General features: G+C 36.4%; 2 protein-coding genes across 4 annotated transcripts in view; one reads left to right on the top strand and one right to left on the bottom strand.

Moving 5' to 3' along the window:
- The window catches only part of LOC122631806, a 321,354-nt gene that overhangs the window by 6,754 nt on the left and 287,499 nt on the right, over positions 1 to 27,101 (top strand). The gene's annotated exons all lie outside the window — the stretch shown is intronic.
- Positions 1 to 27,101, bottom strand: part of LOC122631911 — a 228,548-nt gene that overhangs the window by 165,385 nt on the left and 36,062 nt on the right. The window contains exon 1 of one of the 3 annotated variants that reach the window (XR_006327784.1): positions 18,364 to 18,495. The exons of the other annotated variants lie outside the window; for them this stretch is intronic. The gene's annotated coding sequence lies outside the window, so the exon portion shown is untranslated. Of the gene's footprint in view, positions 1 to 18,363; positions 18,496 to 27,101 lie in introns of those variants that run through there. 3 annotated transcript variants of the gene reach the window in all.

Raw genomic sequence — 27,101 nt, 5'->3', positions numbered from 1 at the left:
AGAGAGAGAGAGAGAGAGAGAGAGAGAGAGAGAGAGAGAGAGAGAGAGGAACGCAGGTAAATATGCAGGGATGCTTTTAACACGACGAACCGTAGTCATTTTTTTCGACTTTTAACTTCGTTTTATGTCGTACAATTTTTCACAGAGAAAAAGTTTCATCTTCGAACGTTCATCTCTCGTGTATGTCTCCATGTATTCAAACGTATACGATTCTAACGAGAATATTTAACGATGTAACTTCTGCTTAAATTTTGGATTGTGCGGATCAGAAAGTCGAGTTTTCTAAACCCCTGTAGTCATTGAACGTTATTTAGTTTTTTCATTCCTACAACAAGGATATCGCAATAGCTATAGTATTCACTGACAATAAGGAAACTAGGCCGAGCAATGTCCGAGGGACGCGTATATTGCGACCGGTTGACGTGTAGCGTTTCGAAACAATACTACAACTTTATACAGGGTGATTAGAATATTGCTAGTACAAGCTCGCGTGCGATAGTGAATCATTCGCCATACAAATGTTAGCGATGTGCCTCGATGTACGCCTTCGTAGACTCATGCTCGCCATAAATTAACACCACACGCGGAAACATCGATTTACACGCGAATGACACTTTATTTCGAATTTCGTTGGTTGATTTAGCATTCTCCACGCCCAATTACGTATAATCTCAAAATCGTGTCAGAAATTTCGAAATATAGCAGTAAAGGATTTAAAAAATTTTTCTTTTCTCTCTAACTGTCTTTCGAGTGCTCGAATTTGGATCGAAGAGGAAACGTTATTGATTCGATTAATCTTTAACGCGTTTCGTCTTCGGCGAATTAGCGGAAAATCGTTCGTCGAAGTGCGTTTTCACCGTAATTACCTATATTTATTTGCGTTAACGATCAATACCATTTCCATTCGATAGATTCGAAATGTTATAGATCACTTCGTTATTTTGTTTAAATCGTACCGTTATGTAATGTTCGCCGTAATACCGTATTAGGTGAAACGAGATGGAAACAGGAAACTATTCACAACTAGGATTGATCGATCTTAACATTGCATTATTGCATCGATTCGTGTTTAAGCTCGGAAGATTTAACCGCAGGCAAAGGGACCAATTTATAGTGGTTGAGTTTCTATTTGTGAATGATATCAGACTTGTTTATATAGAGAAAATCTCATGAAGAATGAGATATATTTGTTTTAACTTATATATCTTCGAACATGCGAACATGTATTATTCAACGGAATAAGGCGAGCGAATAATCGTATCTACGAAAGTTCTAACATAAGCATCGTCTTATTTTTGTTCCTCGGACTTTATGTAGCAAGATACATAATCTAAGCTCTCCTCACATATTAGACGTCTCAATATTCTTCGAGCACGGTTAACCTCTTCCTTCATTCGCCGGAGTAATAATTTTCCTTCAACGTTAAACTTGTTACCTACCGGAGATATAGATGTTTTCCTAGCCGTATAACATGGTAGGAAGGAGAGGATATAGTAAAAATGAAGTTGCTCTCCCTCGTCGTCAATCTTGAAAATATTATACACTGCGGTGGCCTTATGTCAGTAGTTCCGCCCAGTCACTGATCGGACACGAGAAGATTCATTGGCTAAGTCGGCCGCGAACCTCGATAAGGTGACTATTTCTTTTTTTCTTCTCTCTCTCTCTCTCTCTCTCTCTCTCTCTCTCCTTTCTTTTCTTTCTACTATTTCTTTTTTCTCTTATGAAAATAAAACATATCTCGTTTTTCGCCAACAAAATATCGTCGATCGTCCGATGCGTTTTTCATATTTTACAGAGGGAGTAAAATATTATAATGTTTCGATCAAACAAAAATTTTATTTTATCTTTTCTGGGTAGAGGTTTTCGTTCGCTTCATAAATAATCTCGTATATTTCATTGAAATATTTACGTTACGTTATCGTGTACGACGTTATCCTGAAATTTTATTATATTACACTAAATTGGACGAAAATATTATAACGGAATATATATCAGATGAAAGGATTGCGTAAATAGAGACTAGAGAGAAAAGAGTATCGGGTTTCTTTAATTATGAGCAAACATAGTTAGCTCGTCGTGAAAGGAAAAGGGAGGTTGATGATGGTGTACCGCTCAAATATTCATGGATACGTGTTAGGAACCTACCAAGTTAAAATTCCTATTTAAACTTGTTTATTGGGAATAAAAGCGAAATAATACGAATCCTCATGGAAAATGTCACCTTCGTATAACGGCGAAGCTTCGGGCGCTCGTAAAGTTGTTACAGCTACCTTTCGAATTGTCAATATATACGTCGAGTCGTATTATTCTACGGAATATTATCACCGAAGAACATTGTTTTAAGAGGCTAGTAAAAACGTTGAGTGTCTCAAGTTTCGCAGATGCATCGAGTTCACGTTCGAGTAATAGCGGAAAATCGCCGCATAAATGTGAAACGTATCGAGAGCGATGGTTATACCGACCCATGAATTTTAAAATACACCGTAAAGAAGACGTTTTCCGTTATCGTGTTTTTCTTTTTCCTTTTCTTTTTTTCTCGTTTTCGTATTTTTTTTTTTCGTTTTCGTTCTGACAAAAAATAAAACAATCGAACGTACGTGGTAGCTTACCGAAAACTCGTTACGCCGTAGGAATCGTCTGAACTATGCATTTCTATTCCTGGAAAATTCATCGTCGAAAACGTTCGATTGCGAGCAACGAAACACGTGCTTTCGATAAAGAAGAGTAGAAAAAAAAAATTGAAAAAAAAGCGTTTCCTCACTTTCATCGAACGGATCCTGCAATCTATAGATAAAAGCTTTCACCGGAATGGCCCGTCGATGATATTAAAGCTTACACCTCTTAAAACGATATCACATTGGAAAGTCGTCCATGACATGTTTTCTCCGCATTTTCGGAATGTTTTCGATAGGAGCTTAGCTAGAAGCGTATAATCGGTGGTCAGCGATTAGGGTAGGTGGTTGCGCATGCTATGCCGAATCGACGGTACTTCCGAAATGGACTCTATTCGATTTGTCGAACAATCTGCGGGTACGGTTCCGTTTTGTCCGCTCTGGGACTAGTCGAAGTTCGTTCGATCGGGAGAATCGCTTCCCTCCTATCGATTTTTCTTGCGTACATTAATTATTTTGCCGCTTTATTGCGCTTTATTCTGCCTACGTTCAGCATCGTTAAACGTTGAATTTTTAACGACGAAATGCTCACGAACGGTAATTATTGATATCGATTGTTGCCGGGCGAATTCGAAGAACTGTGGATTTAACAGGGACACAAGACGCAAGGAAGAGATCGACTGGTTTGTTTGACAATACCAATAGAAGGTAGTTTCGGTTAGACGCAACCGTTAAGATTTGATAAGCGAATGACATATCGATGCAACGTAGTGACAAGTGATGTATGTAATACGAGAGGAATATATAAGCAGGTCGAAATGCGCTCCAAAGTCGTCGTCTCAATGCAATCGTGAAACTGCAGAGATTTAGATATAGCGTACCCGATCAGAACATTGAGCGATCCCTGAAACAGCTAGCTAACCCTGAAACATATCTTCGTGAAACCGCACTGGATAGCATCCAAAATTAACCAAAATCCGTTCCGATTTACGATAACGATAGGTGTCTATTTTTCTTCCCAAGAATAGATCCCTGGATCCAATTAATAGTCTATCGTGATAGATTAAAGTTTGTTAAAGCTAATGGTTTGGTAAAGCGGGCTATAACGAATAAGAAATATCGTATTAGTTTGTTAAAATTATTGCGAGTCATAGAATGGTAGCAAGCACGACGTGTTAATCATTAATTATTTTATTACACATATGGAGTACTAGTAATAGTCGAAAAGGGAATATCGAGGAGAATTATAATAAATGTTTGATATTGAGTTTATTATTGTACATCGACTTCGATCATTACGATAACTTCCTACCATTCACACTTACTACTTATACCGGTTAGAACTATCTGTTGATGGTACGAACGAACCTATAAGAACTTTTATCTAACGTTTCGAATAATTTCCGACTGCTGAATAAACGTTATTGTATTTTTCTCGAGCTTTAAATAACTTTCTAGTTAAAAATAAAAAATTTACTTGTATTTTCTTCTATATTCGTTACGTGACATATACGTATTATTTTAATATGAAAAAGTTGCATCGATCGATCGTTTTATTCAAAATCATAAATGTAAAATGATTGGACACGATTAAAATTCGATAACATAGAAAATCTGAACGAGAATAACTTGATGCTTTGAGATCGCACGTACATATAATGTAGAATAAAGAGTCAAACGAGGTACGTGGACCGATTTGAACGAAAACATGTACACGAAATTCGAACGACCTTGTCTGCGAGCGGTTACCGTAAATAAATATTTGTTTTGACGATCGAACGAACGAGAAGCGCACGTAGCGTGGAACGAAACGAACGTTTAGCGATCCAAAATAACGCACGTCCAATAACGGTGGTAATATCGTAACCAAAACGCCGATTGTAATTGGGTAAAAGAAAAAAAAAAAAAGAACAAAATATAAAAAAAAAATATGTTAGGTAAAAATCTTCGAGGTCATCGAGCCAACGATACGCATTAATTTCCGTACGGAGGACCGTCGAGAGAAGTGTCACTCGTTTCGAGCTTTTTCTCAGCGTTTGCTAATTAGACTCCCGTTCCCTTTCCTTCTACTTACTTTCCATTTTCACCGGTCGACTTTAACACAATTTTAATTATTGCCCGCGCAAAATCTCTTGGAAATTTCGTTAACCCAACTATTTCTTACTTACATCTACGTGTACCCGTTATATATACATACGTAAGTATACTCAAGCAATATATATAGATACTCTTATCTCAATTAATTATTATTAAATATAATAAGACTGACCGTGCGTCGATCAATTCGAATCTAAAAACCCTCGTTAAGATTCTTAAATATTCGTCGTTGTCTCACGGAAGATAGGTAAGTCGATCGTCCCGTTTCCCTCAACATCTTCCTTCCCATCATCGAAATGCGAACGAGTTCCTCACAGAGAATGTTCACGATCAATCAACGTAGATCGAACGTCCCGATCTTGGTGACTCGTTGAAAATCGACATTAAACTGTCCATGCATCAAATTCTGTCTGCGGCCTCGGTTCGTCGTCCTAGCATGAATACCAAGTAGTTACGCGCCGACTACGAAACGACCAAAGACGAATGTCCTTAAGCATTTGTCGTCGAATTCCAGGAAGAGCACATCGTCTATCCGTCGACTCTGTCCTTTAACATCGTTCAAGAATTCCAAGAGAATTCCAGGATTCATTGTACGAACGATAATCGATCCAGTAACAATTTTCCTCTTTCCTTTCGGAGCTTTGTATTTTCGTTATTTATTTTATTGAATAAAACAAAAAAAAGAAAGAGAGAAAAAATATCAAAACCTATCCTACGATGATAGGCATTAACTTTGTTTGGTTTATATTTCTCATCGTTACATCGTTGTCTATATTTCATTGGAAAATTTACGTGTTAGCCGACGAAAAGATTTCAACTGACGAGGTATCGTTCGCGTTCGCACAATACCATTTGTTACAGTGAAACGTACCCCGCTAGACAGCACAGAATCCAGCTAGTTCGATGCAGCGAACGGTGAATTGGAAATTTTGTTGGACATGAAATCACGAGACAGAATGATTCGCTCGAATGTGCGCATTCGTTAGTATTTGCTTAAAATGTACATATGATCGAGCTACCTATGCATGTACGTACGACATAGTATGTACATCCTTAATTTATTCTTTTGCAAATTACATTTATTTCTTATATCCCTGAGGTCGAAGCTACTCGTGCGAAGATAAATCCATTTTCTTCGTCTAACCTAATTATCGTCGCTCTGAACGCGTTGTTCGTTTGCTCGCTCGCTCAGGTAAAATAAATTCCCTCTTTACGATCATGCGACCCTACCATCGAAGCGATCCAAAGAAAAAAAAAAAAAAAAAAAAGAAAAAATCGAATAATACACTACACAAGATTATATATTTTCAATAGAAAATTTACAATTTCCTCTAGATTAATCGATAAACGAATGTTCCGTTCATTTTTCGTTTTGTTAATTACCACACTCGGTGTCTTCTAACCATGAAGCAAAAATAGAACAAGAGTTCCGATTTCGATCTTCTTTTTTACTTTCAAAGAACTGTAGGAAAAAAAAAGAGGCGAAAAAAGAGAATGCTATCTCTTAAATACGTTTTATTCTCTCTTTTTCACGAAGTTCATTGTTACGTGAAATTGCTCTGTTAACATTATTTTATCCAATGCCTGCCTCTCGTTCTAACGAGCGATGTTCGTTACAGAAACACCGTAGCTTTTAGTCGAATTAGATACACGACTTTACCCAAGTATTAAAATCCCGTTTAATATTTACAGTACGTATATACATACATCCTACCTAGGACGGATGATCGTTCAATAAAATTTCTAGATATAGAATATTACATTTCATCCGAATCTAGATATAGAATATTATACTTCGTCTATTATATTTCGTCCTGATACTGTATTTGTGCGTAATCGTTTGGTTAGGAAAAGAGAAAAATAAAAAAAAAAAAGAACAAAACGAAATAAAAGCTAGTTAGATAATGGAAGATTTTCGAGTAACTGATCGCTTAATCGCGATGGATCGGTTAGAGTGGTGGATATTATCGAAGGAGGATAAGTAGTAGGAGAGGCTTTTCGCATTTTGCATCGCGTGAAATACAGATAGACGTATACACATACAAACAGATATAGAAAGGGAGAGAGAGAAAGAGAGAGAAAGAGAGAGAAAGAGAAAAAGAGAGAGAGAGAGAGAAATACGAAGAGCCTTTCTGATTCGAAACGAAAAGGAAGAAACAAAGAAAAGAGTGGTGGAATAGAAAGAGGGGTAAGAGATCGGGGTAGGAGATAGAAGTAGGAGACAGATCGAGGGTAGAAAAAAGAGAGATTCTACCGAGGAAAAGCACGGAAAGTGCATCGTCCTTTGATGCACGCGAACGGCAGACAACGAGGCGCAATCGAGGTACGTATACTGAGAATCACCGACCGAAATGCCGGCCACGCCCGATCGTTGGCTTACGTTCGAAGAAAGAGACGAGGAGAAAGCAAAAAGGGGGCAAACTCGATTGGCCCGAGTTTTCCCTCACCCCTTTATCCTTTTCACAGTCCTTCATCTACCAACATCGTCGAAGCAGCCGTTGTTTTCGCGCTTTTTCGCGCTTCTCCGAACTCGCTCGCGAGAGTAAATACGTTATTGATGAGTCTTCGCCCGTTCGTTCCTCTCTTTCTCGTTTTCTCTCTCTCTCTTCCTCCTCCCCCCTCTCTCTCTATCTCTCTCTCGTTCTTTCTCTCGATGTGAGATAGAAGTCGACCGTCCGTCAATGCCGTCCTATTTTTTCCTTCTCTACGGAAATTCAAGCCTCTGATACACCCGGCAAAATTCACGATTATTCTCTCTCGGCTCCCTTCTCATTCTCTTCTTCTTTTTTCCCTTTCCTTTCTGTTTTTTTTTTCTTCTTTTGTGTTCCCTTTTCCTTCTCCTTATCATTATATTTCTTTTTCTAATTTTCCCGAAAAGATGCGGAATGCGCGCTAATCTAAAATATCGTTAACATTAATACGTAACTGTAATTGCGATATATGGGCACTTATAAATCGTATCTTTCCTTCGTTCGATCAATCTCATTGATTTTCTAATGTCAGAAATGAGTTAGGTAATACTACAGTTTATAACATCATTATCCGAAACTATGCATTTAATGCCATAACCGTAAGTGCACAGCTGCGTATGACACTTCCAACTGTCTCCTGTGTGTTCCTTGTAATTGCGTTTACGATGATATCTAGGTATTTTGTTGTATCGTTGTTACGGTGTCGCAAGATTAAAAGTGGGAGTTTTGATATGAACAGTAAATTATAATGATTTTACAACGTTATACGTATATTCTTGTACGCGCGATATTAAAAAGTCATTATATGATATAAAATATAATTTATTCCACGGCTCTAGAGGAAGATAGCGTTAGCTGCTGGACTAATGGCTCCCTCTCGAATCGGGCCAAGCGAGAATAATTTTTTGTCAGCGACATTAGCATTTCCGTTTAAGCTTACCGAAGGAATAGGAAAATGGAAATAGAGAGAGAGAGAGAGAGAGAGAGAGAGAGAGAGAGAGAGAGAGAGAGAGAGAGAGAGAGAGAGAGAGAGAGAGAGAGAGAGAGAGAGAGAGAGAGAGAGAGAGAGATACGCTGTTGTTTTCTCATATATACGCAAGCATATATCCCAGCAGGGATAATTATTTTCCGATTGTAGAAGGTAACAATGTATCGCCTTTCTTTTTGTATCTCGTTTACTTGCTGCTACGTTACTGGAAGCTCGATAAATTTCGATAAACATATCACCAGAGCACGAAGCACCGTAAAATATGATACTATGAGAAATTCGCCAGAAACTGTGGATGGTCGTACGGTCTTTTTCAATGGATTCAGTAAGGAACGGGAATATTCGAGGAATATGACTTCCCCTTTTTCTTTTCGCATCTTTTCTTTCTTTCTCTCTCTTTTTTTTTTTTTCTAAACGACGGAGTAACATCGATAAATATGGAGAAAAGAATTATTGAAATGTTAGAAAAAGAAAGAGAATCGTTTCGAAGATAAAAATTCCGACGATTCGACAAACCTAATTATTTATACGATAATTTCGTTTTCTATATCTTTCAATGAGGCAATTAATGTTACCTAATAAATAATAACCAGCGGCACATGACGAGACGCGTCTAGTTAGCAACGTGCATCGTATCAGCCAAATGTCGCGTTTATCGTGACCGTCGTGCCAAGATTTAATTAGCCTGCCTCAGGCTCCCAGTTAGAATCACCTACGGAATGATAAATGATCTATACGTTTGGCTATATCTGTTGATCGATTTCTTATATTTTCATCGAACCCTGATCTATTCGTACAATACAAAATTTATAACGATCGACCTCGTTTATTCGAAATATCCTATCAGAAGAAAAAAGAAAAGAAAAAAAATTATTTGCATTTCAACGAAATGTTCGATTTAAAATTAGAAAAGGAAGAAACGAAGAACGTGTAGACGAATGGATAAATAATTGTCGATTTTATCGAACAACTTTGTGAGTTCTTTCTATTCTCGACAAATTCCTTCGAATTTTATGAAAGGTTAAATGATCGGTGATGTTGGAGCACTTCGTCGACAAGCAGTACGCAATTACAGTAATTTCAGAATGGAAGTGCCGACGGTATGGTGGCGCGACGGTTCGGTGGAGACAGGGGTTGGAGGAAGTGGGGGATGGGGAGGACAAACGTCAAGGATTTACGCAATGTCGTCTCGAAGCCATTAGCGATCTAGCGGAAGATTAAATTATTTTGTCAAAGTATTCGTCGTAGATGGTCGTGCGTCGTTGAAGATAGAGAGAAAGAGAGGGAGAGAGTGAGAGAGAGTGAGAGTGAAAGAGAGAGAGAGAGAGAGAGAGAGAGAGAGAGAGAGAGAGAGAGAGAGAAGAGGAAAATGGGTGGTGGATGTCGGTGCTTACGATGCTCGTGTCACTGTTCAACGTGCAACACACCGTGGGGGATTACCTTCGGTTCGCGGCTGCTCTTTACGCTAACCCTTTCGAAATCTGCATGAAATTAACGTTGAGTTTACCGACCGAACGCCCCTGTACACTACCCTCCTACTTCGTGCAAAGGGCTGAACTTTTCGATGAGCTTATTCTATCTTGCACGATCATTGCTGTCGTATGTAGTCTGTCTCGATTATTAGTTTCTAGTACGTAACTTTTGTAATATGGTATTTCAACGTTCGAGTTATGAACACGATCGATTCATAAAATGACGTACCGATTAAAGTAGATACTTTAGATGCATTAAACAATTTTAATATACGATTTGTGTTGTTTCTCATAAACAAAGGGGTAAATAAAAAATCGTTATTACTCGATATCTACAGATATTTTCATTAAATTATTAAAGGCTGAGTGTAAGCGCAAAAGTTCCGTTCGTCGATATCGTTAGATATATAAATTGTTTGGAAGGATGTTTATAGTCGATCACTCGTGGATGATATTTGAAAAAAGAAAAGAAAAAAATAAAAAAAAGAAAACCCTTATCGTACACGCTCTTCGATAAAGAGTTCGATTAAAAGAATTTAAATTCATTTACAGCACGTTTATATCACGATTATGTCATCGAAAGGATATTTTGACGAATTTTACTTAAAGTTAAATCAGACGTGAAAATGACAAATTTTTCAAAGGGCTTCCCTATCATTTTCTGATCTTATTGACTTAAGATCTAGAGTATACCGTGAAAAGCGTCTTCCTAAGGATGAAGAGTTTTCCTTCCCAGAAATTATAACGCATTTATCGAGACGTGACCTCGATTCGAGGGTCTCCTTGTCATTGGAATAGAACGACCCAATGAAATAAGCGTAGAGATAGACGGAAATAGCGAATAGACAGCCAAGCTCAACGTTATTTCAAAATTTAAAGCTTATTTAAACGCGTCAAATGCAAGAACAATTTGCTTTTGCACCTAAAATCAAACAATGAGGATCAAACAACGATCGTCGACTCTATCAAAGATTTCGATCGTTTTGATATCGCGTTGAACAACGAACAAAGGGAACATAATCATCGAGTTGGATCATAAAGATTTGGTGGGATACTTAAGTGCGTTAACGAACGACAAAATTAGATCGCTTGAATTAGTAGGATCTAGTAATTGATGTCATTATCGTTAATTACGATCGAAATTGGCCGAACTATGGAAGAATTATTAATCTGCAAATATTAACGCACGGAAAACGTGTGTGTATGTAGTATAGTATACAATACATCATCGACACGAAGATGAACGCGCAGCGATTCATATCTCGTCGTCGGCGACACGCGATGCGTGTCGGAAAACTTTGCGAAACGATCGTTGTACTATAATTTTTTTTTTCCTCGTCCCACAAACGATTCTGCTTGCTCGTACTATTATCGAGATCGAGTCTATTTTCTTTTTTCTCCCGATTATTTGTATGCGCGGAAGGACGTTGAAAATATGCATAAATGAGATTTCTTCTTGGTAATTAGATACCGACCTAGTTCGATATTAATCGATATATTGCGACTTCTACTTGATTATCTTGACACATTCTCTCGTATTTCTCTATTTTTCTAATCTACTTTTGTATGTCGTTGAAAAATTAAATATGTCGATAAATAGAACATAACGATTAACGTTTGATGTGATTTGATATCATCTATTTGTGGAAAGTATTCGAAAGCTTTCGTATTTTTAATATTTAAATAACGAATATTAAATAAAGAAACGACGTTAGTTCGTAAATTTTATTTGAAATTATATTCTGATTCTTTTTTTTTTTTGCGCGTTAAGTCAAACTCGCACTTCGTTAACTGACGATTATTTCGACGAGTAGAACTGAACAAGAAGTGCTCGTTTTACGTTCCAAGAGGATGCTTCGGGCGTATGCGTTTCAGGGAAGTAGGAGCCAATGTAATTTACACGGTGTTAAATATCAGATGCTACGAGGCCAAAGAGTAGTCTCTATTGTTGCCATGAAAACGCGTGAAATAAGACTGCGTTCGAATAGTATAAAGAATGAAATTAACGATTACATGAGAAACGCGCGAAACGAACGAAGAAAAATCCCCGATGACGAAGGGAGGATTCATTGAATTTTCATATTACAACGAATAAAAGTTAAGTACATATTCGTACGATACAATAGGTATTGTTAACTCGTTTCATAAAGAACCTTTGCTTTTGTAATATGCAAATGTAAGCCTTTCTTTCTCCCTGATTTAAATTACAGAGCTTTCCATTATAATGAACTCGTGCAAACGTTTCACTAAAATAACTCAATACAATTGAAAAATATCTTGAGTGTATTCCTAAAACTATTTTAAGCTATCTCCCTTTAAATGCTCGAGCGTAAAAAACGATTCGAGGACAGATTTATAAATACACTTTATCAAGTGCTTTTAAAAAAAAAAATTTAATCGAATATTTTAATTTCGTTGTTGCTGTTGTCTTTTTTTTTATTCGATATTTACGTATATATCTAATCAAAATTCACAGGACACGTTATCGCTATGCAGTCGCAAATGTACGACCATAAATGGCCACTCTCTGCCGTAGGCACGGCCTCATTAGAATTTCGTCGAATGTTTACCCTCCCACCGAAGGTCGCTTACAAACGAGCAATAGCTGCTATGGTTGGCGACAAAAGCAGGAGTCTCTTGGTCAATGCGAACGGCGTGAATAAATTCCGCTAGGTTCATGGCTGAATTCGAGAGGCGCGTGTTTCCAGTTATAATTTTAACTGATCACCACAACCATTCCTGCACTAGCAACGCCCAATGCGCGTACTCACCTGCTTTGATCATCGAATACGTAATGTAGTTTGAATCCGTGTCGAGATTAATTAACATTTCCAACCATATAATTGCATCTGGGACAAACTATAGAGAGTAAGTTGCGCTTCTACGCTAGTCCTTCGACGAAAGACGTTCTATTCTATTTCTCTCTCTCTCTCTCTCTCTCTCTCTCTCACACATACACTATATTTCTCACTTTCTCTCTCTCTCTCTCTCTCTCTCTCTCTCTCTCTCTCTCTCTCTCTCTCTCTCGTGTTCATAGTCTGTGCTTCAAAGAACAAGAACGTAGATAATTTATTATTGCGAGCCATCAGACCGAGTATTTTCGCCGATCCTTCTTATTGACTTCTCGTTATTCATGGAATTTCTTTGTCTTCTTGTATTTAAAAAGCATTTACCTTTGTCAGTTTTAAGGATTTACTTTTTAGTCACTTCCTTTAGTCACCACCTCACGTTTCTCCTCTTCATTTATTATTCAATCTTATTTTCAAGTTGTTATACCGCAACTTTACTATCTCTGCACCTTACTCTTTTACTTTATTTCCCATTTATGTTCTTCTGAAAAATATATTCCGTTTCTCTTTCTATCTCATGAATATTGTACTATGATTTGTTCTTTCTCTTTCTTTTTTTTTTCTTTTTCTATGCGGAAAAAAATTTCCCCCCACCCGTACAAATTTCTATGTGAATTATTTGTTGTTCGAAGAAAGCAAATAAGTGACAGTTACGTTAACCATTACAGTGGAAATTTCACGAGAAGTCCATTTGAATGGTTCATCGCAATATCTCACAAATTCATACGTAAGAATTTGGCGTTAAAATGAGAGACTAGTGTGAATTGCGGGGAAAAAAATTACTCGGTTGTAGCGGCCTCAAACATTTTTCTATTTCTTCATTCGTTTTTGTTTTCTTTTTGTCTATTTCTTTTTGCGTTTCTTTTTTTTTTCTTGTTTTTTCTTTTTTTTGTGTGTTTTTTCTTTACATTTTTTTTTGTTTTTTCGGTAGAAGAAAGTATCTCTATGTTTTTACTAAGCTTCAAGGAAAAGAGGATTTCTCTCTTCAAACGTGAATTCGGAACGCGCGGTACCACCTTTTCTCTTCCGTCTATTTTCTTTTTCTCTCCTCGACAAGAAGGGAAGCGGACAGAGAAGTGAAAGACAAAGACGAAGAGAAAGAAAGACAGGATGAGACGGAGATGTACAGAGGAAGAGAGACAGAGAGAGAGAGAGAGAGAGACAGACAGAGAGGGAGAGAGAGAGAAAGAGAGAGAGAGAAAGAGACGAGTCACCCGCAGGACATTTGCCGTGCGCTTTGGCAAATTGCAGGTTATATCGCGGCTGCTGTGTATAAAGTGCAATTTCTACTTACGTTTCTCTAAACATACGGAAATGTTATTCCTCATTCGGGATACGTGCGAGAATGTAAGCAAAACGTACGTACATCTAGTTGCTGCCAGCACACGTGTTACGAACGAGCAAATGACGATTATCATTAAAAATTACTGTCTTGTAGGTACCGTACTCAGACAGATCGAAGAGACCGACCATCTTGCGACCATCATTAAAATGAAACTTTTAATCATTTCCTTCTTAGGTAGCTCGCGTAATGAGACAGAGAATATTTTTATTTTAATTCTACGACCCAATTTCTCGAGGACCTCTCTCCAGTTACCTTTCGTGAACTAATATTATCTCGAAAATTTTTCTCGCTGGAGAATGCCCTCGAGAAGGTAAGATTTTCTATAATAAGCATCAAAGTTTCTTATAGTTTCCGTTTGGTTTGCCAGTAGTCAACACTGACTTGTCACAAGTCTCTTATCTCTTTCTCTCTTCCTTTCTCTCTCTCTCTCTCTCTCCTTCTCTTTCTCTTTAGCATTCTCTTCCCATTCCATGAATTCACTATCCAAATTCGTGAATATTCGACAATTTTGAGTTCTTACGTTTAAATTCGATTTACAGACTAGTTTCGGCTAATTAAGTGACGTTCCTACGATGTTCGCTCTGTAGCACGATTACTATTGAAATTAATGGTGAATGAGAAAAGTTAGTTTTCGTAGATATACGTATATTGCATACACGTCAAATACTACGAACAGAAATGGTAGCTAATAATGTGATAAAGTAAATCATAATTTTTCTTTTGCATTTTACTTACACGATACCAATTTATAAAGCTTTTGTGTGTCCAAATGATGTTCGATTTTTCTTCGAGAAAATATTGCATTACCAAGCGTAACTTACAGGAGCAACATACATACGTACGACATATACAAAGGTAAACCAAATAAAACGTTCCAAGCTATTTCCATTATGATTATTAACGAACGTCGCGTTAAATTTATGGTAAAATAAAAAAAGCATGACTCTCATTGTTTTTAAACGAAACATTAAATAAATGTTTTTGTATTGCTCTCGAAAAAACGAAATATTTCCAACTCGTAAATTTTACATCTTATTTTAATCATAATGAATCGACAATCCTCGTGCTTCATATTTCATTTCAAATCACTTATTCAAATCACTATCGAGATAATCTTAGGAAATAACTTGTAACCATTTATCTGCTCCACCGTATATATATATATATATATATATATATATATATATATATATATATATATTCTAGGGTGTGTTAATGTAGCAGAATGATCAAAGTAATGCGACGTGGGCTCAGTTCGCTTAAGCAGAGAGCATTGCGCCGGACAACGTTCGGTGGCATGTAAAATTTTACATTCAGCATTGTACGTTCCATAGACTGCGGTAGAACTTTCCGGAATAAAAAATGTATCTTTAGACATAAGATATTTCACTGAAAAGAGAACCAACGCTTCATGGAGCGCAGGTGTTTCTTAAGTGCGCTTCCTTAATGTGCTTCATGACTAGCATCTAAGTTTTACGATGCACTGATCGACGATGTACTTTTGGCTTTAAATGAAAGCAATATTGTAAAACGACCGGGCGTACAGCTGCTCGTAAAAATTTAGGTCGATTTCCATATGTGGACAATTCCTGTTCTAAGCGAGTTGAATATTTCGTACGGAATATTTTTCTGAAATATGTCACTGTTTCCCGTCATTCTAACGTACTATCACAATCAAATCAAACCATCATTTCTACCAAAGTGGAATTTAATTCGTACGAATGCTCACAATTTTGTATCATTTTTACGATGTTTTTATTCTTGCTACCGAATACCGAGTTAACGTGAAATATATATATTTATATTTTCCGAGTAATCCCATCGAAGAAGAATTCAAACACCGATTGTATGTAAAAAATAAAAAAATGTGTAGTAGTGTAAATAAATTGAACAGTTTCTTTTACGTATTCGTTACCTCCCAATCTTACTATTCTCGACGCTTCTCGTAATGTTGGGGTTTAATTATGTAGCCATAGTTATACTTGTTGTGATATCATAAAAGCAAGCACGCAAATGCTTTGCTCGCGCGTTTGGAATACATGAATATCATAATTGCATTCCCCATTACTGAGGATTCTCTACGATTCTGTTTGAAAGAAAAATACAAATTGCTGAAGAAAAGAAAGTTGCGGAAGATATAAATCTGCATAGACTCGCACATTTTATCCGTATATTCTGAATATGCGGACTTTTTCCTTTTCCTACTATATCTTTTGAAATATGGAAATTATTTAACTTTTTCTCTTTTTCGTCTTCGACAGATATGTCATTTTTCAAGTTAAATCGTTATACAAGTTAAGGATTTCAAACTGGAACTTAAAAGATCCCTATCGTACCTAAACCTATTGAAAATTATATTTCTTTTTTTTCGAATTTTCAACATTATCGATATTTCTTAAAAATCCCTTTCAACATTGTATATTTAAAATTCTTCGGTTTTAACTCCGACATCAAAGTCGAAAAGTCTCTTCTCTTTTTCTCTCTTTTTGATTACGTTTTTCCTCGGGTGTAACAAACTTGCTAAAGAAAGCTATAGTACGTACGCAAAAACGTCTTTTCTCTCTTTCTATGTCTTTCTCTTTTTCCTTATCGTTCCAAAAAACGAAGACGGATGATAGCGAGTTTCTGCGTTGTTTAAGTCCCTTGACGTCATGCAGAAACGTTTCGACGATAAGTTAACTCCGCTGACATTCCAGGACGCTTCGCGTACGAGGAAGCGACCCATGAATAAGAATTGGAATGTAGAAGGGGTTGAAAGGACACCGACTGGAAAGATAAATGGTTCGACGAATAGAGAACCTCTTATTCGAGTGCGTAGTAAAGCCTGTTCCGGTGGTAGGTATCGTTAAAAGATTGGCACGAATTACGATCGATGTCGAATAGGAACTCTGATAACACGTATTAAAGATTATTGGAGCGAAGTGAGAACTGTCTGTCTGACCTTAGAAGAGAATGAAGAATCGTACTATAGAGCTTACTGCATATTAATCCGAGAGAGAAAGAGAGAGAGAGAGAGAGAGAGAGAGAGAGAGAGAGAGAGAGAGAAAGCAACACATTTTAATTTGTCGTCATCTCGCTTGAAACTCCTCGCTATCTTCAGATTAAAAACGGATATTTCTCGCTTCGTTCATCTTTGTTGTCACCGTGCAATCTGCAAGCAGAGTAGATCCATCGAGATAGGATAATATTTGAAAATCGTGACAAAATAACTTTGTGCACGAGTGGGTCTAGACTTATTTTACTTTTAAACTTTCCATCGGGTATTAATATCCGTTGCGTGATATTTATGTATGATCGTGTTCAACGGATCTACGTATTTCCTGGCGTATTTCATTGAGAAAACGGAAAAATAAAAAGAAAACGGGGAAAGAAAATCCAGTACTTCGTCGCACGTAGTGGATCTTCGCAAATATCAACGATACGACATACGATTTATTGTCCGATTTTGCCTGAACTCGATATTTTTATGGATGTGTATTAAAGAACGACGGATTAAATGAGACGTGATGCGTACTGTTAAAGAATCGAGGTCGAATCAAATGCTTGAGAACGATCCTTCTACATAGATAGATAGATACTCTATTCTACGGACTTTCCTTTTACGGATTTTTCTCTTACACGAAAGCTTACATCTCGCTTACTTTCTCTTCTTTGAGAATCTCTTCCCCTTCTCTCTCTGTCTCTCTCTCTCTCTGTCTCTCTCTCTCTTTCTCTTTCTTCCGTTCTTTCTTTCTTTATCCGAGTTCGTTCACCTCGTATATACAACACGAATATACGAACAAAGAGCTTCGCACTCTCATCATCGTTTACTTTACATACATCATTTGTCACAGCATTTTATATGAATTGTTGCAATTAATTATAAGCGAAGTGTTTACATTTATTATTGACTCTGGACAAATCGATAATACCATCGAGTGGATATATTATGTCTCTAGATAGAAAGCTGTATTGTGTGTGTGTGTGTGTGTGTGTGTGTGTGTGTGTATACTAGGTATCTATCTATACGTATTGTCAGTGATATAACCAATCGATAGTCCCATGGAAATCCTCTACTTCCAGCAAAAGCGAGCTTCGAGTTTACACGAAGGAAAGTGTAAGAATGCTTATTACGGAAATTCGCATGTAGCTCACGTGAGAATTTCAGAACGGGTAGGAAATGCAACAACGGCATTTTATCCTAGCATGACTTTTTCACGTTTTCTAACGCACGAAGGAAGTTACATGCACATATATACGTAGATACCTATATACTTATATGCGTGTAAGTATTTATGCATCTAGATACGTACCTAGGTACATACCTATATATGTACGTATAGTACAGAGAAGAGACGAACAGCTAGATATACATGTAAGTACGATATTCAGTTGAGGGAGAAAGAAAAAGAGAATAGAAAAAGAAAGAAAGAAAAAAAAAAGAGAGAGGGAAGAAAAAGAAAAAAAGAGAAGTGAGACGAGACGAGAGATTGGATTTTATTCGGCAGTCTAGCACCCTGCAGGATACTTTGATTTGGAAGGCTACTCACGTAACTCTCTACTTCCTCGGTGAACCCGAACCGGAGAATTCAGATCTCTTTTAGCTACGACGCAATTATCTTGTAGGTAGGCTTGCAATTGCACGTTCCATCGATAATCCAAATTTTCGACCGCTCATTCGTAATACGTTTTCGAAAAGAGAACAAAAAATTTATATATACGTATACATATATATATATATGAGAAAGAAAGTTTCCGGCAGTTTATCTCGAATTCTTTGTTTTTTTTCTTTTTTTCCAAAAGATTTGAGATCTTTGTGGTCCGTGAAAGAACGTGAAATGTATATAAGAAGAAAAAGAAGTAGAGAGAATTTAAGAGATAAGAAGTGGAAAGGTCGAAAGTGTCGACGAATTTCTTAGAGCTTTTGTAGAGCTTTTGACGTAAGAGAAGAAAGTCAATTTTGAAATATTGTATAGGTAGTAGATAGTTACTTGAGTAAAAGAAAAAAAAAAGAAAAGCGGAGAAAATCTTTGACGCGTTTTACTTGATATCCGAGATGTGCGAATAAATCCTTAGAAAATTACAATTTAATCTTTCGAAAAGATGGAGGATAAAGTGCAACCTCTGCGGCTTCGGTTCAGGATAGATTTAAAATTCCGAAAAGACGAAGGGATCTATGCATGTTAATTTAAAAATAATATATAGACTCTTTGGAAATATTTATTGCGATCGATGACTATCTGACGTTATATTATTTATTCATTTTACACTCCGTCTTTGATTTTAATTTTTATTATTTATCCGTGTATTAATCGAATATTTAAATGTATAATTCCAGAATATACGTTAATATATATTACTTTATGTTATTACAAATCTAATAATATGTAACAAGATTGAACATTGAGATTATCATGCTTTATTAATGAAACAGATAGTCGATGATTTTCATTTTGAAGTCTATTGGCTATCAAATCACAAAACAATTAGAGGAATGAAAGTTTCCTAGGCCAATTGTTGTATGTTGATAAATTTTAGTTCGCTAATTATTATTCAACAGAAATATATAAACTGAGAGAGAAGTTAAATCTACAAATTTACTAAATTATGACACGTTTGAGTGACGTCAACTGAAAATAGTTGCGAAGTTTGACTTTGTTCTACGTTCATATAGAACGCGAGATATTTCTAATTTCCTAGGATGATTAAATTTTCGAGATTGTTAAACAACGCGCCGCTTTAACAAAGTTATTCTCATAATATTGCTCGTTAACCATGCGAATTTTTCAGTTTCGATATCTATCGTTTGTCGCATAAGTACGCTTGGAAAAAGAATCAAATATTTTTCGAATGAATCAATGATATATTTCAAAAATAGAAAGAGAGAGAATTAATGATACAATAAACAAATAAAATATATCTAGATCATACGTTTTATGGATCGTCCAAGACTCGACATCGATCTCACTTTTGTCTGAATTTCTGCTCGATATGAAGAAAATTCAATATCGTTGAATTATTCAAGAAATTTGTCCTTGATTTTCTTCTCGGTGGAGAATGAAAGATAGTCCATGCGCACAAGTACACCCTCCACAGACAGATTCAAGTGAAATACCATAGGTAAAAGAAATAAAGAGAGAGATAGATAGATAGAGAGAGAGAGAAAGAGAGAAAGAGAGAGAGAGAGAGAGGAATAGAAGTAAAGAAAGACTATCACGATCTACTTATTTCACGGACAAAACTAAATCAACTTACGTAAACGTTTGCCTTCCTTCTATGTCTATCAACCATTCCTTTCTTTTTGTAAAATGATTCTCTGTAAACTGACTATTTGTACTTCATTTGCAGATTTTCATTTACCTATCCAATCAGCCGTTTATTTTGGAAAATATAAAACGTTCACGATAGAACGAAAATCTCTTATTTCTACTTACGACTACAACTTCTACAATATTCAATATTCATCACGATTTATAGCAGACTTGTAGATATAAACGAGCTTTTCCTTCCTGAAAAGATTATTTTTAATGTAAGAAGCACGAGAGAGAGAGAGAGAGAGAGAGAGAGAGAGAGAGAGAGAGAGAGAGAGAGATAGAGAGAGAGAGAGATGATTCTAAATGATTTATTCGCGATTAGGGTCGCGTTTGTGTCAAAGAGTATTTCCGTTTCGCGAGACATATTTCCCTGTGATCCCAGAGCTTCACAGTATTCACGCGTCCTCTTCATTTATTACCATCCTTAGGGAGAGATCTTAGTCTTACGGGATATCTTACTATAGGTACTTACTATCTCGAGCATCTACGTTCAAGAAAATAGTCACAACACCGTTAGAAGCTTCGGCGTTGTAAAGTTTCGTCATTACCCTATAATCTGCCTGGCATTTCTGAAATAACTCATTTACACTCAGTATCATTAAAGAAAGAGAGAGAAAGAGAGAGAGAGAGAGAGAGAGAGAGAGAGAGAGAGAGAGAGAGAGAGAGAAAGAGAGAGAGGAGGAGGAGAAGACAAATATGATTTTGTTTCTCTTTTTCGTTCACATCTTCATCTACTTTCCAAGATGATAAAACAACCATTTCAAATGAGGCAATTAATATAACAATAAGTACGTAAATGAACCATATCCTTTTTACGTAATTTTACTTTTCATTTCTGAAAACATTTCCAGTAAAACGTTCCTCGAATATACGAGCAAATCAGCGACGAACAAACGTTTCCTGTCTTGCTACAAATTTCCATCGTCTCTCGTTCGCCTGGAAGCTCCCAGCATTCTAATTTCCATCCTCGCATTTCTTCCAACGCGAAAGACATTTTCTTCTTTCTTTCTTTCTCTCTCTCTCTCTCTCTCTCTCTCTCTCTCTCTCTCTCTCTCTCTCTCTTTCTCTCTCTCTCTCCATCTCTATTTCTATCTCTATCTTTCTTTCTTTCTCTTTCCCTCCCATCCCCCTTTTCCTTCCTCATCAGGCCAAAAGGTTTCGTAGTCCGCGCCCGTTCGCTTCATTTATTATGACGCTTAGGGAACGCTTTAACATTATGGAGAAAATTTCTAAAAGAGATACGATGTTTCCCTACTTCCTTCGTGATACTTCTCTCCCCTTCCACGTTAGTTAATTCATCGTTTTTCTTTCTTTTTTTTTTGTTATTTCTTTTTTTTTATTTCGCACTTTCGTGTTATAACAATTTGTATTTAATCGACCGCAAAAGATGTATCATTGATTGTGAGTAAACGAACGACTTGTACGAATAAGAAATTTTCATACCTTTTACGATTTGATTCAAACGAGCTGACTTTGAAATAATCTTTCATGGTTCGTTATCCTTCGTTCGTTCGTTCGTTCGTTCGTTCGTTCATTCGTTCGTTCGAGATAGAGAGAGAGACAAAGAGAGAAAGAGAGAGAGAGAGAGAGAGAGAAAGAGAGAGAGAGAGAGAGAGAGAGAGAGAGAGAGAGAGAGAGAGATAGAACGTGTAATCAGTGCGATGAGTTAAAGCGAAAGGTACGCATAATTTCTCCTTAATGAGATTCACTTCGGTGGAAATATGAACATGTATTATGAAAATATATGGAAGATGATAATGGACTAGACGACGAATTTACTCGAAACGTTTACGGAACATAGATAGCCCTTTCTCATTGATTTTCGAACGGGGATAATTTTTTAATCCGATTATTTACGAAACAAAAGCTCGTTTTATTTAGCTCAGAACGTTTACACGTAAAACAATATATCGTCGATGAAATAAGCTTAATAATATAGCTAAATTCGATCGAGTTTCATTAGAAATAAGAATAAAATTCTCTGCAACGTGAAATACAATGAATTGAGTGTAAATAGCTTATTCGTTACCAAGGAGGACAGGTCGATCAAATGATGACTTCTCTTTAATTTTCTTGCCGTTGCCGAGGCAACAAAACCGGGCAGTAGTTTTCGGTGTGAAGCTTCCTTAAGTTCTAATAGTGGAACTTTCAACGGCTGGAACAAAGTTAAGCGAAGAAACTTCCGGTCTCCGGCTTGATAAATATGGAAATTAGAATGCAGCTAACAATAAGCTAACTAACGTTGTCTCACGACAACGGAGGAAAAGTAATAGGTGCATCGTTTTGCGACGGAATAAAATTCATTTGATCCCCTCTTTTATGGATATCTGCGTTAAATCTTGTTTAAGGTGATTTCGAATCATGTCGATAATCAAGACGAGTGTGTTATGAGTTAGAAGAATACATGATTTTATATTGAAAGATACAAATCAGTTTATATCTATATAACACCTTGATTTTCTATATAACACCTGAACTGAGATAAGAAAATAACACGAAAAAGATATATAACGCGAAAATTATCTATCACTTTAAAAATATTTCTATCGTCTTAACGATATATCTTTTCACTTTCTATCCTCGAAAATGAATGAAAACAAAAGGATTCGATACTAACACGATGTTAATTACTTCGTACAAAAACCTGTGCAATTAATACTCATTGCCATCGTACGACATCGTATATAACCATTTGGTGAAACTGATAAGGAGAATGGAGACAAGCACATCGACTGTGAACTCGAAATAAAAACCACCCTCGTCGTAGGAGGTTGGAGTCGACTCGAACGGCATCGTTATTATCACCGGACCTCGATGCAGTCTGTTGAAACTCCAAAGGGTTGAAATTTTCGTTCCACTTTAGAGAATATGACGATCTAGTCGTTCTCTCTCTCTCTCTCTCTCTCTCTCTCTCTCTCTCTCTCTCTCTCTCTCTCTCTCTCTCTCTCTCTCTCTCTCTCTCTCTCTCTCTCTCTCTCTCTCTCTGTCTCTCCATTTCTCTCTCACCTTTTCAGACTCAGTCTCGAGGACGAAGGGTTACACATGCTTGCGATAGATAACGCACGAATATTAACTCTACCCTTACCGACGAACTTCTACTAGACACGTCACGTCCTACCAACGAACAATGCTTCGGTTTTGGCTCGCTCCTGGATTTTAAATAACTAGAACTTTAAATTGGACAGTTCAAATGCCATTCGCAGAGCGTCAATTTTTCGGCTCGTTTTACAAAGAATCGATTGGTAATTAATGCTCCCTCCTATCTTTCAATCGAATTTTCTCCCTTTTCCTCTTACTTCGTAATTGATTTTAATCGATCTTCCTATCTTTCGCAGCCATGCGAGCACCCACATTTGAACTCTTGGTAGCGCGCCAATCGGACGAATCCGGGATTCGATTAACCCCAGAACGAAATATTACAACCCGATTAAATCGGATCTTTCCCCGAGGCTTTCAACCCGCACAATTCGAGTGTCCTTTTGCGACATTTGATATACCTTTCCTTCAAGTCCTTTCGATAACTTTACGCTAGACGAACTACTCTTTAAATCTATTGTCAATTGAAGCAAAGTAAAGGTGATACAGATTTGACGAGAGTAATTCGTATCTATCTGGGTACTTGTCTCTTTTGTTTCAAAGAAAGAATAGAATTAGGATGAGGATTGTCGATCGCAGACGAGGAAATCAGGAATTGGCATTGTTAGATCGGAAAACGATTGCAAGTATCATGTAGGAGTCGACGCTTTGTGATTTTTCTCTTTAAAAGAAACTTTGTTAATATAAAATTTTCAATTCCGAACGAATAACAAGACTTTCCTCCGACCGTTCTTCCATTCCTCCCTCGCACCCCCATTATTTTTTTTTCTCTTCACCTTCCTTTCTTTATTTCTGTTATTACCCAAGAGTAGAAGGATATTCCTATTGATTTATTTTCAAATTTAATACTCCTGCTGGTCTGCTCGTATATTTAATTCAATGAACGTTTCATTTCCATCAATAATAGCCATTAAAATCGTCGCTCGTCGTGCATTTAATTCGATCCTATATTACTTACGAATTCATTGACATTTATGGAAAAACAAGTTCGCATAAAAGTTTTTAACGATTAAATCGAATTGAAATGAAATTATTAACGCGGTTATTATTATTGTTATTATTATTATTTTATTTTTCATCGTTACTATTCTCTTTTTTTCTTTTTTTCATTTGCGACAACGTTATAGGTTGCATAAAATGCATAGATATATCGAGAAACGTTGCGCGCACAAGCGACAAATTATCGACGATAGTACTATAAGATTTATAGAATTCTCCATAAGATAGTGGAGATTGAATTCTATGTCTTCGTAACAAGATCAATACGTCCCAAGTAACGACATCTTCGCATTTGACAAGAAATGAGAATAGCATATCGTTTCGACGGTCGAATCGCAATTAGCGATTGTATCGCTGACATCAGAATGGAGACAAAAAGGTATCTATAATCTATAGAACATTAATACTATACGAACGTATTGACCTTTTGAAAATCGAATCGATACAGTCGCGTATTTCATCACATTGTAAGTATCACTTGTCATAACGATATTTGAAAAATGCTTGGAGAAATTATTTTTTCCTGGGGAAAAAAGGTCTATAACAAAAGTGACATTTTGAAACGAGAAGAATAGAAAGGGTCGTATAATACTGCGAGATTAATAAAGATGTGACAAATAAAAATGAATGCTTGGAGGAGAAAGGTGAAATGTAATGAATCGTCGACGAAGAGTCTTAGACCTATAAAATATCTTTTTCTTTTTCTTCGTTCTATATATACCTATAATATACATACACATAAGATACACCCACATACATTTATATATATCCATACACATGTATATATATGTATACATGGTACTTACATATATGTGGATAAATATCTTTACCTATTCGTTCTCTGAATGCGTAATTTCGTTAGATGTAGTAGATTTTACGTTGAACGGATTAACGATTGATATCGCAAAGAGAAGGAAGGGTTATGAGAGTGGAATTCTCTCTCTCTCTCTCTCTCTCTCTCTCTCTCTCTCTCTCTCTCTCTCTCTCTCTCTCTCTCTATCTCCCTGTATCTATCTATCTCTCTTTCCACGATGCTAGTGGTTCAGAAGCACGTGTATGAACTCGTTCCAGATTCCGAACGAAGAACGTATCACCCGTATACTCGATCAAAGCATCCTGCGGACGGTACGCTTAGCGTGTTTCCATACACAGACTTGGAAATGTGAGTGTATCTACGCGTAGATTTGGTATAGTACGTATGAACGATCATAAAACCGACCTAGTAGTCTCACAGCGAAATTTTCCGAGTTATCTTCGAGGAGTAGCCTCGAAATGGTTTATTGGATCTCAACTCTCTCTCTCTCTCTCTCTCTCTCTCTCTTACCCTCTCTCTCTCTCTTACCCTCTCATCTTTTCTCGCGAGGCAAAACTTAACTTTCAAATAAATATGATTGATTTATAAGTTTTCTAATTCCCCGGTATTATTTATCTCTTCCTTCAAGTTTTACGGTCACAAATTAAATTAAATTAGTCTATCTATTAGTATGCGTAATAAAAAATATTATTTGATTACATGATTAATATTCTATCGTTAAAATCAAATTGGAATTAATTAATTTTTAATTATACCTAATCTCTTCTTGCGATGTTGCATGGAAAATTTCACTTATTAAAACTCACCGTCCGACCTTTTAATCGAATAAATTTTGCCTCTGCTTTTTCTTTCTGTATTCTATCCCTATGAAGAAATACTACTATTATTTATCGTACATACTGTGCAAGTGCATAGATCGATAGAGAGTATGAAAGGAAAGAAAGAAGAGAAATAAAAACTAAAACACGTCAACGTAGAGAAATAACTAAATAATCGTACACGTGAAATGGGTCAATCGGTTCGCTTGAATGTATCGATGAGATATTCGTCCTTGTTTGTAATTAATTACATAGTGCAACGAACGAATTGCCTGAATGTAGAAATATCTCTAATCACATATGTGTATACATATATATATATATATATTATTTATTTATATATATTATATTTATATATATATATAAATAAATATAAATAAATAAATATGTATATATACATATATTTATATTTATTTATATTTATCGAATATAAATACTCGAGAATTATACGAAAGCAAGTATGATAATGATAATATAGTCATAGAAAAAAATCGCAGTACTATCATGATTTTAACGAGTCGCCGTTCTAATGGAGAACAAGTGGGTATTAATTCTTTTTTTTTCCACGATATGGGAAACGCTTGCTCCAGTTGCCACGAAGATAAATCCGTTTTTACGAGCAGGATGTTGCAAAACTTACAGAGATACCTGGTGGCAACGCCAGTGGTCACGAAAAAAAAAGAAGATAGAAAAAAAGGAAAAAAAAAAAAAAGACAGCAAACACATATATAAAAAAAAAAGAAAAAGAAGAAATCTTTACACACTTTGTCTCGTTTTATCTGTGCACCTCCTTTCACTGAAATTTTACGATAGAAAGAAAATAGAAAAATAAAGAGAAATAGATATGAAGGAAACGAATCAAAGAACACAATAGTTAATTCACAAAGATAATAGCACGTTCCCGACATAACGATAAATGCTATGATCCAACTCTTCGTTGGATCGCACGTTAACGGCACGTAGAGTAGATTATTATGCATAAGAGATTAGTTCGTTGGAAAACGTATTAACCAACGATATATCCGAAAATCCTATTATCGAAGTACAAGCATGAATATTCGCCAATGGCTCGTTACTTCAGCTTTTTCCCAGCTTGGTTGGGTTTGCGTCGCGTATTCCGTCAGCCGTAAAGTTAGTGGCAATGAAAGATAGCTTTGCCTCAGAGAAATTAAAGTCATCACGGTGTATTTCGGAAATCGCGAAAACAATTCTCCTGTTCCGATGAACGGGATTGATCACTTCTACTA

This window comes from Vespula pensylvanica, chromosome 1, assembly GCF_014466175.1.
Source record: "Vespula pensylvanica isolate Volc-1 chromosome 1, ASM1446617v1, whole genome shotgun sequence".
NCBI classification, from domain to species: Eukaryota; Metazoa; Arthropoda; class Insecta; order Hymenoptera; family Vespidae; genus Vespula; species Vespula pensylvanica.
The sequence above is the reverse complement of the archived record's forward strand: the minus strand, read 5'-3'. Positions and strand labels throughout refer to the sequence as shown.